Source organism: Schistocerca nitens, chromosome 8 (assembly GCF_023898315.1).
Source record: "Schistocerca nitens isolate TAMUIC-IGC-003100 chromosome 8, iqSchNite1.1, whole genome shotgun sequence".
In the NCBI taxonomy this organism is placed as follows: domain Eukaryota; kingdom Metazoa; phylum Arthropoda; class Insecta; order Orthoptera; family Acrididae; genus Schistocerca; species Schistocerca nitens.
Window position 1 is genome coordinate 618614668 of NC_064621.1, and position 17780 is coordinate 618632447.

Consider the following 17780-nt stretch of genomic DNA (forward strand, 5'->3'; position numbering starts at 1 on the left):
GACCTCACGCCATCCTGCGTGAGCTTATAGCGTGCATATCGGTCTCCTCAAACCACACTGTGTCGGCACTTCTGTCGACACATCACTCATATCTCCCCTTCTTCTACATCCTCTTGCATTTCCATAATATTGTCCTCAAGTACATCGCCCTTTTATAGACCCTCTATATACTCCTTCCACCTTTCTGCTTTCCCTTCTTTGCTTAGAACTGGGTTACCATCTGTGCTCTTGATATTCATACAAGTGGCTCTCTTTTCTCCAAAGGTCTCTTTAATTTTCCTGTAGGCAGTATCTATCTTACCCCCAATGAGATCAGCCTCTTCATCCTTACATTTCATTAGTACCATTACAATATTCGGGTGCCACGTATAAGAGTACCCAAGTAGACTCCTTTAAATATGACAAACCGTCGTAGTTGCCAACAAAACAAATCGTTTCTCTCCCACACCCTCTAGTTTCCGTTATGTTTGTTCGAGTTATTAAAACATAAACAGTGTGAACCACTTTGTGGGACATCCTGCGCAACAATTCAGACAGAACCAGGGGTCCCACGAGGTGAGCCGGAAGAGGAACCTGGTGGTCGTTCGTCGATCCGGTGCGCCGCGCATCCCACGCCTATTATTAGCAGCGACTGGCGGGCTCAACCGCCCGCCTGCGACGGGGGACCCGCGGGTCCTGGGCTTTAAAGAGCGGCGGCGGCTGTGATCTCTCAGCTCTGCAAATCCCCAGGCACGCCGCGCTCCTCCTCCCTGCACCCGCCCCGTCTGAGTGCACAGTAGCTGACTCGTGTATCTGTGTGTGTGCGTGTGTGTGTGTGTGTGTGTGTGTGCCCGCGCGTCTGTGTGTGCGTCTGTGTGCGACCGCGTGCACACTGGAGAGATCTCTGCTCAGGAATGCTTTCATGTACGTCACGCCGTGCGTCACGCAAGTGCCTGTCGAAGACCGATGGATGCGAAGTGCTCTGCACGTTTCGACTCACTAACACACATTCTCTCTCTCTCTCCCACTCTCTCTCTCTCTCTCTCTCTCTCTCTCTTAACTGATCTGCGACCCATCAAGAGATTGTGTGGCTGTACGTTTAACCTGCCTACCAGTTCCTCTAACAACTCTGACCAATGCCCAAAGCGAAGAGGCCGCATCCCGTGTAGCTGCAGAGCAATTGTACTAAATTCTGTGAACTGAGCTATCAGCTGTGAGGTGGTGCGTCGATTAATCAATAGAATGCTCACTACCCGTCGAAAGTTTTCGATCATCCATGATAAAAACTTTATACTTTCATTCAATGTACAAACACATCGTACAAACGAAAGTGACCAACAAAATAAATGTTTTATCTGTCTATAACTCAGTAAAATTCGATATGATTTAGATTTTAGCCTCTTAAAAGAATCCAACCTTTGCCCTTAGAACAGCTGCACGAACTCTTGTATTCTGGTGATACGATTCTGTAGCGTTTCTTTTCTTGCAGATAAAGCAATCCAACACGTGTGTAAATTACTCCATAGATCTTCAGTATTAGATGACCGCACTTTCCTGACCTCCCTGTCGATTTCATTCCATAAGCGTTTAATAGCATGTGTGTCAGGTGAGGGACTTAGCCCAGTCCTATTCTTCAGTGGTTCAAATGGCTCTGAGCACTGACTCAACTTCTGAGGTCATCAGTCCCTTAGAACTTAAAACGACTTAAAAATAACTAACCTAAGGACATCACACACATCCATGCCCGAGGCAGGATTCGAACCTGCGACCGTAGCGGTCTCGCGGATCCAGACTGTAGCGCCTAGAACCGAACGGCCACTCCGGCCAGTTATTCTTCAGTTCCTCACGTTGTTCTCATCTGATGACAATGCACTCTGCACAATTTTGAAGCTCGTCTGGAATCATTTTCCTGCTGCAGAACAAACCCACGAGCAATAATTCTTTTGTTTCACTGTTAGAGTCACACAGTGACTCATCATACGATCTCCACGAAGTCGACAAAGAAACATTCGACGATGGGTTCCAAATACTGCAAACTTAGATTATTCCGTGAATAACACTTTGGGCTATAGCTGCAAGCTACAGTTGTCGCCGTACTGTGTCAACTGCAAACTTTTCACAGTTTCTTTTTGTAATGAAAGTCTTTAGCCGCTATGCAGCCCTTGAAACATTTGTTCACGAAGACGTTGTTGCACTGTTCTGACAGAGATTCGACTGTTCGCATACTTCTTAGTTCCTCGTGAATTTCAGGCGCAGTAACAGACCTCTGAAGTCTACTATGTACACAGATATGTCATTCCTGTATGATGTTACGCGGGGCCTTCCAGATCGCGAAACGACTGGCATCGACACCAGTTTGCTTGATCTCCTGCAATGTATACGCCACGTCATCTTTTGGTATTGCCATTACAGAATAGTCTTCCTACAACACTGGTGCTTAGTTTTCACATATTTCTACTTATTTTATAATCTGAAGGGGGATATGATATAGTACACGAAAGGAAGTTCCTGTTTCAGCCTCAAATTCATAGTGGTGATAGGTGATCGAAAACCTATGACCGGTAGTGTACGTCAAGCTGAATACCCATATGGCCAATGACTTCAGTATACGATGTAGTCCTACCTTCTGCAGATGCGTCTGAAATGTAATCTTTTAGATTAAGAGTCCGCTAAGTGTTATAATTTATTGCATACTCATGACTGTTACAAGAGCTGTTCCACATGTCGTCCTCATATTTGGCTGTAATACAGCGCTGGACTCTGTAGTGAGCTACGAATCCCTCCAAACACTTCTGGATCAATTCATAAATATTGAAGACGCTCTACAGCTGGATGCTCCAGTTCTTCAACTTAAAGTGTTTCCAGAAGATACTGTATTATTATTTCCGATGGTTTTTATTAATTTACCACTGGGAGTTACACAGGTGTCCTGGAGGAATACCGTTCAGGAATATGACACTGCGTACATTACGAGCTACAAACACTTCTTCATCGTCGATAGTGTGAAGTTAATCACTTCTACAGCAAATTCTTTGCTTTCCATATTTGGTGACGAGGTAATATGGACCAAAATGAGAAAAAAAGTCTATTAAACATGAGGTCTAGACGGCATAGCTTAAGCGGCATGAGCAGTTGTTCAGTATAAGAGACGTGTTTCACCATAGCGAAGATGAATACGTACTAAGGCTCATAAGGTACGCACTTTAGAGCCCATGTTTACCAGGCTTTCTTTTTTCGTTTTGGTCCGTAGTACCTCCTCCTGAAATATGGAAAGTGAAGGGCTAGCAGTAGAAGACATTTATTGTAAAGTGTAAGAATTGGTGCATTAGCGCTCACAGCTCATAGAGTATGTCTATTAGAGGCCATGTTAACCAGACCTATTTGCTTCCAATAACCATTCCCGTCATATCCTTAAAAATTTACAGTTCCTAGTTGAACTTCCTGTGTGCCAGAAGTGTCGTCAGCAGCACCACCACTGACCTCAAACCCCCCCTCCCCCCTCTCTCTCTCTCTCTCTCTCTCTCTCTCTCTCTCACTCTCTCTTCCCATTCTTCTTGATATATATGTTTGTTTTGGTTTTACTTTTTACATTTTAGTCAACTTTTACTTTGACCCACAATTTATACTGTCTAGAAGAGAATTGTAGTAAGAAGAGAACTGTACTATTTTGTAGCAGCGCGGGTTAGCCGCCCGGTCTGTAAGCGCCTTGTCACGGTCCGCGCTGCTCTCCCCGTCGGAGGTTCGAATCCTCCCTCGGGCATGGGTGTGTGTGTGTTGTCCTTAGCGTAAGTTAGTTTAAGCTAGGTTAAGTAGTGTGTAAGCTTAGGACCGATGACCTCAGCAGTTTGGTCCCGTAAGACCTTAGCACAAACTTCCAAATTTCTACTATTTTCGTGGTTTGCAAAGTGACTTCAAAAGATCGCGTCAGCTAAACAGAATCACGTCTGCGCAGTCGAAGGCAGTTAACGTCTTGCACAAAGATATTATTTCTGCCACTATTTTTCGTAACACTTAATGAAGAATAACTATACTATTTGAGTCCAGCCTTTCTCTTATGAAGACACAACAGATTATTAGATCATTTTGATCTTGGATACCTTCCAGGTAGTTCTTGAATAAGTAAATGTCCAAATTCAAAGTACTTTCCATCCAGAGATTACTTTCCAGTTCATCATTTTCTTCCGTAAGTATCTTAACAGAGATGTGCAACGAATTCGCAGTAACACATAGCCTCTATACATATTCATGTGAACTCTTCTGCAGCATGAAGAATATATTTTATTTATAATATTAACTCTTTCAGTATAATAAGGCAAGGATAGGTAAGCGCCAGAACTATCGCAAAATGAACTTAACAGCATCCAAGCTGGTGATTAGAATAATATGCATATGAATGGAAAAGAAAACTGATTATCTGCTAGATGACAACCTTTAGGAAAGGTACAGTCACAAGAGAGGCGGGTTTGGCGTTGCGTTTGATAATGAAAGCAGGAATGAAGAAAAATTGAGACCCGCTAATGGGATTTGTCGAATTAGAAAAAGTTTTCGATAATTTAAACTGGGGCAAACATGTTCGCATTTTGAGAAAAATTGGAGTAAGTTATACAGGAAAGACGGATAATACACAATACGGACGAGGAAGACATGGGAACAATAAGAGTGGAAATCTAAGGACGAAATGGTCAGACTAGAATGAGTGTGAGACAGGGATGCAATCTTTCAACCATACTGTTCAATCAATACACGAGAGAAGCACCACATATTATTCTTACAGCACGTTTTTCAGCAATGGGGACTTTATTTCTTAAAGGCGAATTATCCCAGAACATTATTCCGAAAGACATTATTGAGTGGAAATACGCAAAATATCTCAACTTACTGATTTGTCTGTCCCCAAGATTTTAAATCGTTCTAAGTCCAAATGTGGCTGAACTAAGTTATTTTAGGACTTCCTAACTATGTGTTTTCTAGTTTAAATTATAATGGACACAGGAGAATTTTGAAGTTTACATTCAACTAAGTATCTCCTCACCACGTGTTATACTTAAGATTGATGTAGTACAACTAGATGTGCAGAAATGAGTATGTTGTTTTTTAAAAATTGAGGTTGAGACCATTTGCAGAAAATCAGTTAGTGACGCTTTTAAGAACATTATTTACCATTCCTTGTGTTTCTGTATGTATGTCTGGATTGATTACATTAGTCTCATCTGCAAGAAGAAGTAATCATGCTTGTTATTTATTAGATAGAAGATTGCTTACATGTTTGAGAAACAATATTGAACATAAGATTGAGTCTTGTGGATCACCATATGTGATTTCTTCTCAGTCAGAACGATGTCCACGGATTACTTTGTTTGATTTATTAAGCACAACTCCCTGCATTCATTTCGTTAGATATGACGTTATCTATTGGTTGGCAATGACATCAGCCCCATGAAACTTTTACTTATCTAGCAGAATATTGTTATTCACACAGTCAAATGCCTTCAATAGGTCGCCGAAAATACCAGCCTGCACACCTTAATTATTCAGTGCTTGTAAACTCTGGAGAGTGAACAAGTAAATGAAACTGTCAGTACAGCAACTCTTCTGAAATGCAAACTGTGATTTCCTGCGGGTATTATTGTTGTTCAGGTGAGATACTATTGTGGAGAAAGTCATTTGCAAAAAAATTTTGGAAATTGGTTTCCGCAGTGGAACAGGTCCTTAGCTATTTACATCTCTCCTATCACCTTTCTTAAAGAGCGGATTGGCAACGGCATAGTTCAGTCTCTCTGGAAAAATGCCCTGAGTTAGTCATGCAGTACATATTCCAGGTAAGACGAGGCTTATTATAAGCGAAAAAAATCATTTGTACTCTATTGAAAATCCATTAAAACGAAATTAATTTCTGAGGTAGAAGTTGGTGATATGTCTGAATTTTAAGAGCTGCTCTTTCAACATACTGCTGTGATTTTTTTCTTGAATTTTTTTGTCCCTTTACTTTCCGTTATATTTAAGAAATGGTATTGAATGTATTTGCTATCTGTGACTCTTCATTTATTATTCATAAATTCAGTTCCATAATGACGTTCTTTTGTTCTGTGGCTGGCTGACCCCTCTTTCGTTTCACTACGTTCCATATAGCCTTAATTGTGTCGTCGGAATTATTGATATCTGACACAATGTGCATCGTCCTTGATTGTTTAATAACTTTTCTTAGTAATTTTGAGTAGTTTTAGTAGTGCAAGTAATGAACAAACTGTACTTGTTCTTGCCAATATATACATTTATTTTTGCCTTTCACAAGATACATTAATCCCTGTAGTGATCCACGTTTTATTACAAGGTTGTTTAATGTACTTCCTGGTTAGGTTATGTATAAAGCTATTTTCAAATAATAATGACAATGTATCATGGAACATATTAAACTTTATGCTAGCATTTGGTTCATTATAAATTTCGTTTCAGGTTGTCTCATGTAAACTAATCTTAGAAACGGTTGTCCTGGAGTCATTAATTTTCTAACTGATTTTCACTGAGCAGTATCAATACGGTAAGGTACTATCTTATTTATTCAAACTGTGCATCATGAGCAGACAGAGTGTTTGTTACTGGGCAAATAAAAGGTAGATTCAAGAATGAGACTGAAGTTCAGGGTGAAAAGATATTAATGTTAACATTCGTCAATACCATTGCTACCCTGAGTGAAAAGGGCGAAGAGTTGCGGGGTCTGTTGAATGAAATGAACTGTCCAGTGAGTAAATATTAATGGATAGACAACGGATTCAAAGTAAACTGGAAAAAGACTGAAGTAAAGAGGAGTAGCCAAAATGGGTGTAGCGAGAAACTTAATATCAAACTTCGTGCTCATGAAGTAGACCGTAAAGGAATTCTGCTACCTGCGAATTGTTGTGGTGTAAAGATTGCATTCAGATCATTAATAGCTACACTTTGGTATCGATTGCAATGTTATCGATCATAGTTCAAATGGCTCTAAGTACTGTGGGCCTTAACATCTGAGGTCATCAGTCCCCTAGGCTTAGACCTACTTAAACCTAACGAACCTAAGGAAGGATATCACACACATCCATGACCGAGGCAGGATCCGAACCTGCGACCGTAGCAGCAGCGCGGTCCCGGACTGAAGCGCCTAGAAGCGCTCGGCCACAGCGGCCGGCTGTCGATCATGCTTTCAGAGTTTTAATAAGTATTCTTCACTCTCTGGGTTCATTTAAAGTTATTTTATAAGAAAAGCAAAAAGGGTAAATGTCATGTAACTCAAAAATTTTTTGTCTCAGGCAGTTTTCATTGTTTGTGACAATGCTAAAGGAAGATCACGGTCTTCATATTAATACAATCCAATTCCCTGTGGTTAAAAAGATCTTAATGCGCTTTCAAGTTAAAGGAACCTTACCATTAATTTGACAGTATTTCAGTAAGTACATTCTCACAGTTTGAATGCAGTTCTCATCACAAATGTTGTCTCACGCCTTGCACTATTGCCAGCTGTAGTTTTTCGTAGTATGTTGTTGTTGTTGTGGTCTCCAGTCCTGAGACTGGTTTGATGCAGCTCTCCATGCTACTCTATCCTGTGCAAGCTTCTTCACCTCCCAGTACCTACTGCAACCTACATCCTTCTGAATCTGCTTACTGTATTCATCTCTTGGTCTCCCTCTACGATTTTTACCCTCCACGCTGCCCTCCAATGCTAAATTTGTGATCCCTTGATGCCTCAAAACATGTCCTACCAACCGATCCCTTCTTCTAGTCAAGTTGTGCCACAAACTTCTCCCCAATCCTATTCAATACCTCCTCATTAGTTACGTGATCTACCCACCTTATCTTCAGCATTCTTCTGTAGCACCACATTTCGAAAGCTTCTATTCTCTTCTTGTCCAAACTGGTTATCGTCCATATTTCACTTCCGTACATGGCTGCACTCCATACAAATAGTTTCAGAAACGACTTCCTGACACTTAAATCTATACTCGATGTTAACAAATTTCTCTTCTTCACAAACGATTTCCTTGCCATTGCCAGTCTACATTTTATATCGTCTCTACTTCGACCATCATCAGTTATTTTACTCCCTAAATAGCAAAACTCCTTTACTACTTTAAGTGTCTCATTTCCTAATCTATCCCCTCAGCATCACCCGATTTAATTTGACTACATTCCATTATCCTCGTTTTGCTTTTGTTGATGTTCATCTTATATCCTCCTTTCAAGACACTGTCCATTCCGTTCAACTGCTCTTCCAAGTCCTTTGCTGTCTCTGACAGAATTACAATGTCATCGGCGAACCTGAAAGTTTTTACTTCTTCTCCATGAATTTTAATACCTACTCCGAATTTTTCTTTTGTTTCCTTTACTGCTTGCTCAATATACAGATTGAATAACATCGGGGAGAGGCTACAACCCTGTCTCACTCCTTTCCCAACCACTGCTTCCCTTTCGTGCCCCTCGACTCTTATAACTGCCATCTGGTTTCTGTACAAATTGTAAATAGCCTTTCGCTCCCTGTATTTTACCCCTGCCACCTTCAGAATTTGAAAGAGAGTATTCCAGTTAACGTTGTCAAAAGCTTTCTCTCAGTCTACAAATGCTAGAAACGTAGGTTTGCCTTTTCTTAATCTTTCTTCTAAGATAAGTCGTAAGGTTAGTATTGCCTCACGTGTTCCAGTACTTCTACGGAATCCAAACTGATCTTCCCCGAGGTCCGCTTCTACCAGTTTTTCCATTCGTCTGTAAAGAATTCGCGTTAGTATTTTGCAGCAGTGACTTTTTAAACTGATAGTTCGGTAATTTTAACATCTGTCAACACCTGCTTTCTTTGGTATTGGAATTATTATATTCTTCTTGAAGTCTGTGGGTATTTCGCCTGTCTCATACATCTTGCTCACCATTAAATCATTTTGGAAAGCAGCTTAAAGTGGGGGATGAGTGGTAAATTGTGCATGGGGGAGGGTCAGTTTGGATACAGTGTTTTTGATCCAAAACAGTATTGATAGTAGTTGTTATGGGTATAGGGAACGGTTTGCAGAGCTGTTGCAAACAGCATCCATACTGAAGACTATAGCAACAACCGATGAAAACGTGTCTACAGGAATTATCGGATAACAACACGAACAACTCATTTGCTAACACAACGGTTTATTGCTCCTCTTCCTCCGGATGTTTTTCGAAACGGTTAATTTATTGGTAATTTTACGCTTTGAGTACTTTTTTTCCCTCTGTGTTTACATGACGTAGTTTTCGAGTATCGACCGATACGGTTGCCTGATTCGCGGTCGGCGGCGTGTCCGCATTTTTCCCCTCGCTTTGTTAAATTTCCGATAGGACGGTGTTCAGTAAGCCGGAACCACGTGGTCGATACATCGGCGAGGCGAGCCGAGCCGAGCTAAATCTGGCATTCCGCAGATACTCGCACCGAATTAAAACCGATACGACGCCTGGTCATAATGTCGCCGAGAGGCGCTCTCCAAAATAAATGTCTCGGTTTTGTCGCGCAACGGCGCAGAAACCCAACTATCAGCCTGCATGAGTTGTAATTGCCAAGACAGATTGAGGGCTGTGACGTGAGTGGATGCAGGGTAGGATGTGAGGTACTTGTTGCTAGTCACGGCGTTCCAGGGAAATTCACGAAACTCTCATTAACCCAAAAGTTACGACATTTGAGAAGGCAAAGGAGCTTGTCTCAAAAATTAAACACTAAATAAAGAAAAATTCCACTTTTCTTACGCTAAATTTGGTACACGTGATGTAGATGCAAAAAGAAAAAGAATCACGATTTCGCCGGCCGGAGTGGCCTAGTGGTTCTAGGCGCTACAGTCTGGAACCGCGCGACCGCTACGGTCGCAGGTTCGAATCCTGCCTCGGGCATGGATGTCTGTGATGTTCTTAGGTTAGTTAGGTTTAGGTAGTTCTAGGGGACTGATGACCTCAGAAGTTAAGTCCCATAGTGCTCAGAGCCAATCACGTTTTCAGAAAAATTGGACGATTTATTCAAGGGACAGAGTTTCACAAGTTCAGTAAGTCTATAACGCATTGGCCCACGTCTGGCCCTCATACAAGCAGTTATTCGACTTGGCATTTATTGATAGAGTGGGATGTCCATCTAAGGGATATCGTGCCAAATTTTATTCAATTGGTGTATTAGATCGACAAAATCCGGAAATGGTGGCAGGACCCAACCCACAATACTGCAAAAGTTCTCGGTTGGGGACAGAGTGGGCTTGGCAAGCACGAAGATAATCTGCAGAAATCTTTCAGTGTGCGGTCGGTCATGCTGAAATGTAAGTCCAGGATGGCTTGCCATGAAGAGCAACAAACAGGGCATAGAATATCGTCGACGTACCGCTGTGCCGTAAGTGTGCCACGGATAACAAGCAAAGGAGGTCTGCTATGAAAGGAAATGGCACCTCAGACCATCACCTCTGTTTGTCGCGCCGTATGGCGGGCTACAGTCAGGTTGGTTCAAATGGCTCTGACAAGGGAACCTCCCCATCGCACCCCCCTCAAATTTTGTTATAAGTTGTCACAGTGGATAGGCCTAGAAAAACTGAACACAGATCAATCGAGAAAACAGGAAGAAGTTGTGTGGAACTACGAAAAAATAAGCAAAACATACAAACTGAGTAGTCCATGCGTTAGATAGACAACATCAAGGCTAATGGGAACTCACGAGTGCCGTGGTCACGTGGTTAGCGTGAGCAGCTGCGAAAGGTCATTGGTTCAAGTCTTCCCTCGAGTGAAAAGTTTAATTTTTTATTTTCAGACAATTATCAAAGTTCAGGCACTCACACACAATCAACTTCGCTCTCCAAAATTCCAGGACATGTTCAGATTTGCTTGGACATATGCAGGATTTGACGGTCTACACACGGAAAAATTTGAAAACGTTAGAAACATATGTTTTGACAGAGCACAGGGAAAACTGTGCGACTGCGAAACTGTTGCATTCATTTGTTGCAGTTTATGTAACAAACTCTTATGTTTTCATCACTTTTTTGGGAGTGATTATCATATCCACAACAAAACCTAAATCGGGCAAGGTAGAAGAATCTTTTTACCCATTCGCCAAGTGTACAAGTTAGGTGGGTCGACAACATATTCCTGTCATGTGACGCACATGCCGTCACCAGTGTCGTATAGAATATATCAGACGTGTTGTCCTGTGGAGGAATCGGTTGACCTATGACCTTGCGATCAAATGTTTTCGGTTCCAATTGGAGAGGCACGTCCTTTCGTCTACTAATCGCACGGTTTACCGGTGCGGTCGCAAAACACAGACACTAAACTTATTACAGTGAACAGAGACGTCAATGAACGAACGGACAGATTTTAACTTTGCGAAAATAAAGAAATTAAACTTTTCACTGGAGGGAAGGTTTGAACCAAGGACCTCTCGTTCCGCAGCTGGTCACGCTAACCACGGGACCACGGCGCTCCTGACCTCACGTTGGCCTTGATGTTGCCTATCTTACGCATCGACTACTCAGTTTGTATATTTTGCTTATTTTTTCATAGTTACACACAACTTCTTCCTGTTTCCTCGATTGATCTGTGTTCAGTTTTTCAAGGCCTATCCAGTGTGCCAACTTATATCTAAATCTGGGGGGGTGCGATGGGGAGGTTCCCTTGTGAGCACTATGCGACTTAACTTCTTAGGTCATCAGTCGCCTAGAACCTAGAACTAATTAAACCTAACTAACCTAAGGACATCACACACATCCATGCCCGAGGCAGGATTCGAACCTGCGACCGTAGCGGTCGCTCGTATCCAGACTGTAGCGCCCAGAACCGCACGGCCACTCCGGCCGGCTACAGTCAGGTTGGTCTCCCACCGCTGTACGAGGCGCCTCCAGACATTTCAGCAAGACAGTTCCTGCCTCCGCAAGACGAGAGCTTCTACAGAGTGTCTTTGTACTTGGCACGCCCTAACTTGACCTGCAAGGTCGCCGGACCTCTTTCCTATTGAGAAAGTTTTGAGCATTATGGGCAAGACCGTCAAACCAGTTGGGGCTTTGACTATCTAAAGCGCCAATTGGACATAATTTGCCATGATATCTCTCAGGAGAGCATTCTACAAATCTGTCAATAAGTGCCAAGCCAAATGACTGCTTGCATACGGGCCAGAGGTAGACCAAAGCATTATTTTGCTCAATTTGTGGAACTCGTTTCTTGAAAAAGACATCCATTTTCTTTATGAAAGTGTACTTGATGGCTCTCGATGTTCCACCATAACCGAGTCCATCAACATGAGGTAGCCAAGCAGGTTGAAACGTGGTTTCTACTACGCCAAGACTGCTTGGTAGCTACAACAGGAAAACCCAATTAATTACCAGGAGTACAAAATAAGAAAGTATTTATTACTTAACTTTGTTGTAGTCCATGATCTGTTACTTGACAATTATAGAATACGCGATTAGACTAAGCGTCTGTAGAATGACATAATTTACAAGTCACAAATCTTGCAGTGACGGATTAATCTCTCGTAATCTTGAATGCCGAATCCGGTGAATTTGAAGACTTACTTGGAACTGGGCTACAAAGACTTGCTGGGAGCAATGACTGAGCTGCAAATGGTATCAAAAATCGGCACTGGCTGAACACTTAGTGCAGCTACGAAGTGCAGACTGGCACAGCTGCACTACACTCCCGCTCCACATTAAGTAGCCTGCGACTGGCTGTGTACTCTTTGGCTAGCATAGCTGTTCTGTTCCGTTTATGGAGAGAATCGTATTCGGCGGATCGATCTCTCAAGCGGCGGTGTGGTCGTATGAGTGACGACATCACAGTACTCATTTGTTTCCCTGTATATATAAATGAGTTTCCAAAAGGAATTTTATAACTTTGATAATTCATATAAATTAATTCATAGTACCTACAGAGGTGATTGTTGTGTCAATTTGTAAGGAAATACATCAAGTTTTGTCTCGTGTACTTCTCTAGTGCCGAATCACACCGAAACGAGCGCTAGCGGCAGTTGCGTTAAAGATGGCTGCCTTCACTAGACCTCAGCGTGCTAGCTGTGTGTTTTGGTTTCAAGAATCGAAGTCGGTGACAACAGTTCAGCCTAATTTTCCGCACCAAGTACGCTAATGATCCTCCTAGTAGGCCTACAGTTTACGTGTGGCATAAATGTTTTGGAGAAACAGGGTGCCCGGTAAGACATGGGAAACCATTAAGTCGTCCGTGAGAGAACCATCAATGGGGTAGTGTACCTACATATGTTACAACAATTTTTGATACCACAGATCGATGAGGATGATCATGAAATGTTTACCTCGTGTAAGATAGTGCACCACCCCACTACCTGGCTGAGACCGTGATTTTCTCAGTGACCGCTTTCCAGGTCAAGGGATTGGCTGTGATGCGCCAATTGCATAGCCCCGACGCTCCCCAGACCTGACACCACTCGATTATTTTAAATGGGGATTCATCAACGACATCGTGTTGGTACCTCCTGTGCCGGCTTCTCTACCTGAACTTAGAGCCAGAATTTACGCCGCCACTGAGCAAGCTACACTTGCAATGCTACAGCGAGTTTGGGAAGAAATTGACATCCGATGGGATGAGTGCAAGATAATCCACTGAAACCACATACTGCATCTTTAGTTTAATATAGAAAAAAAACTTGTCGTGTTTCCCTACAAAATAACGCTAAACCCAACTCTATATCTTCTTTCATTAAATTTATATGAATTTCTAAAATTGTAAAGTCCTTTCCTAAACACCCTGTACATCGCAGCCACTGCTCTCCATACTATTCGGATAATTCCTTCGTGGTCTGTCGTCTTTCTGGTCTTAGAGTGTATTTCAGGAAGAGTTAAATGTTAAAGTAACACACTGTTATCGAGTGTTTTGTTAAGATTAAATTATTATTTATCCAGTTCTGCCACTTAATGTAAAAAAATAAAAATAAAAAAATCATATAACCATCTCTGTCTGTCTGGCGAAGTCATTTCTTTTGTCAACAATGGAAAATCACTGTAGAGTTTTGAGTATAGTATTCCTCCCACCTCGGCAGTCACATGTTGGTACACGCAACATTGTGATATATACAGCATCGCCGCCAATTTACTAACACAGATTTCGTTCTCTTACGAGAAGGGTTTTCGACAAACGTATAATCAGCTCTCGGTTGAAGGTGCAGGCGTACCAGTCTATTATAATACCTAGCGTAACGACCGTGCAACTTGAACCAATCAGGAGGTACATAAATTTGCTTTGCTGAATGTCATTTTCATCTACATTCTTTTCCATTTCCAAAAGAAGCTTGTATACATGGAAGAATCCCGGAGATACTAAAAGGTATCAGATAGATTATACAATGGTAAGACAGAGATTTAGGAACCAGGTTTTAAATTGTAAGACATTTCCAGAAGCAGATGTGGACTCTGACCACAATCTATTGGTTATTAACTGTAGATTAAAACTGAAGAAACTGCAAAAAGGTGGGAATTTAAGGAGATGGGACCTGGATAAACTGACTAAACCAGAGGTTGTACAGAGTTTCAGGGTGAGCATAAGGGAACAGTTGACAGTAATGGGGGAAAGAAGTACAGTAGAAGAAGAATGGGTAGCTCTGAGGGATGAAGTAGTGAAGGCAGCAGAAGATCAAGTAGGTAAAAGGACGACGGCTAGTAGAACTCCTTGGGTAACAGAAGAAATATTGAATTTAATTAATGAAAGGAGAAGATATAAAAATGCAGTTAATGAAGCAGGTAGAAAGGAATACAAATGTCTCAAAAATGAGATCGACAGGAAATGCAAAATAGCTAAGCAGGGATGGCTAGAGGGCAAATGTAAGGATGTAGAGGCTTATATCACTAGTGATAAGATACATACTGATTACAGGAAAATTAAAGAGACCTTTGGAGAAAAGAGAACCACTTGTATGAATACCAAGAGCTCAGATGGAAACCCAGTTCTAAGCAAAGAAGGGAAAGCAGAAGGATGGAAGGAGTATATAGAGGGTATATACAAGGACGATGTACTTGAGGACAATATTATGGAAATGGAAAAGAATGTAGATAAAGATGAAATGGAAGATACGATACTGCGTAAAGAGTTTGACAGAGCACTGAAAGACCTAAGTCGAAACAAGGCCCCGGGAGTAGACAACATTCCATTAGAACTACTGACGGCCTTGGGAGAGCCAGTCCTGACAAAACTCTACCATCTGGTGAGCAAGATATATGAGACAGCCGAAATTCCCTCAGACGTCAAGAAGAATGTAATAATTCCAATCCCAAAGAAAGCAGGTTGTGACAGATGTGAAAATTACCGAACTAACAGTTTAATAAGTCACAGGTGCAAAATACTAACACAAATTCTTTACAGACGAATGGAAAAACTGGTAGAAGCCGACCTCGGGAAAGATCAGTTTGGATTCCGTAGAAATATTGGAACACGTGAGGCAATAATGACCTTACGACTTATCTAAGAAGAAAGATTAAGGAAAGGCAAACCTACGTTTCTAGCATTTGTAGACTTAGAGAACGCTTTTGACAATGTTGACTGGAATACTCTCTTTCAAATTCTAAAGGTGGGAGGGTAAAATACAGGGATCGAAAGGCTATTTTCAATTTGTACAGAAACCGGATGGCAGTTATAAGAGTCGAGGGGCATGAAAGGGAAGCAGTGGTTGGAAAGGGAGTGAGAGAGGGTTGTAGCTTCTCCCCAATGTTATTCAATCTGTATATTGAGCAACCAGTAAGGGAAACAAAAGAAAAATTCGCAGTAGGTATTAAAATCCATGGAGAAGAAATGAAAACTTTGAGGTTCGCCGATGACATTGTAATTCTGTCAGGGACAGCAAAGGACTTGGAAGAGCAGTTGAACGGAATGGACAGTGTCTTGAAAGGAAGATATAAGATGAACATCAACAAAAGCAAAACGAGGATAATGGTATGTAGTCGAATTAAGGTGGGTGATGCTGAGGGAATTAGATTAGGAAATGAGATACTTAATGTAGTGAAGGAGTTTTGCTATTTGGGGAGCAAAATAACTGATGATGGTCGAAGTAGAGAAGATATAAAATGTAGACTGGCAATGGCAAGGAAAGCGTTTCTGAAGAAGAGAAATTTGTTAACATCGAGTATAGATTTAAGTGTCAGGAAGTCGTTTCTGAAAGTATTCCTATGGAGTGTAGCCATGTATGGAAGTGAAACATGGACGATAGCTAGTCTGGACAAGAAGAGAATATAAGCTTTCGAAAAGTGGTGCTACAGAAGAATGCTGAAGATTAGATGAGTAGATCACATAACTAATAAGGAGGTATTGAACAAAACTGGAGAGAAGAAAAATTTGTGGCACAACTTGAAGAGAAGAAGGGACCGTTTGGTAGGACATGTTCTGAGGCATCAAGGGATCACAAATTTAGCATTGGAAGGCAGCGTGGAGGGTAAAAATCGTAGAGGGAGACCAAGAGATGAATACACTAGGCAGATTCAGAAGGATGCAGTAGGTACTGGGAGATGAAGAAGCTTGCACAGGATAGAGTAGCATGGAGAGCTGCATCAAACCAGTCTCAGGACTGAAGACCACAACAACAACAAATGTCATCTGCAGTGTCCATGGAAAACAATGTAAAGTAATAAGACTGGTGTAGTACAATCAATGTCCCTGGAAGCAATCACTGCTAAAACTTCAAGGAGGCAACAATAAACAACCCGTTTCGTTGTTCTGTTCCGTGTTGCCCGTATGACAGGTACACTGAAGTCATGAATACATTATGAATATATTCTTGATAAGTACCCACAATTAGAGTTATGTAGCATCTAATCATGGCATCAGGTTGTTCATGAAGGCCCAGGAAACTTCGAATAGGAGCGTCGAACACGTGTAATTGTTTGAGCGACAATCATGAAAAGAACGAAGGACCACTGGAAGATAAAACACACAGCATGCTGTTCCTGATATGAACGTTTATCTAAGTCCAGAGAGCACTTCGTCAGCTTTCGTCATGTCCGTGATGTCATTAAGTAGTTTAGCCGATCAGTTACCATCCTCCGCAAGTAAATATGGGAGGCTCACCATTTTCACGACAGTCAGATTTATCCCCCTGAGTCACCGAAAGACTGAGATACTACCTGAATTTAAAGCGACAAGATAACCGAGAACTGGGTTCCCCTGTAGTTTCAATTGCTCTGGTGTTCTATAGCTGCCCTCGCCTAAGGGACATATTTGACCACGAGCGCTCGGAACTGCACGAAACTATGATTAGAATAACACTGGATCATAAAAAGAATCAGCGGTCTGTATCATTTCCATTCAAAACGTTGTATTCTATCACAAGTGACATTTTAATACAGAGAAACAAAGTAAGATAATATTAAGACGATACGAGGGAAACGTAACTGAATGACGTCAGTGTATCACTAGATTTTCAAACAACCCTTGCTTAATGTAATTATACTAGCGCAAAACACACAGGATCTACACACTAGGCAGTGCTTATATTATTCCTCATAGCGCTGATGTAGGATTTCGATGAATTGGTTAAAACAAAGTGAAAGACACCAATGTCCACGCCTCACGAAAGCCACGCTTTTACGTTCAAAATCACTTTCGAATTCAAGAAGTCCAGTACCAAAATTCACAACAATTACATTATCAAATGATGATTTGCATATGTCAATTTCATAATCTGCCATTCGTCAAGCATATTGCTACATAGGCGTACATTTTGTGCAGAGAAATGACTGTAAATGTCCAACCATTTTAAACGCTTCTAGTGCCAAAATTTGCAGAAGCCAATAGTGAACTTTAGAGCCACATGACTTGCTCTAGCATATTACAATGTTACA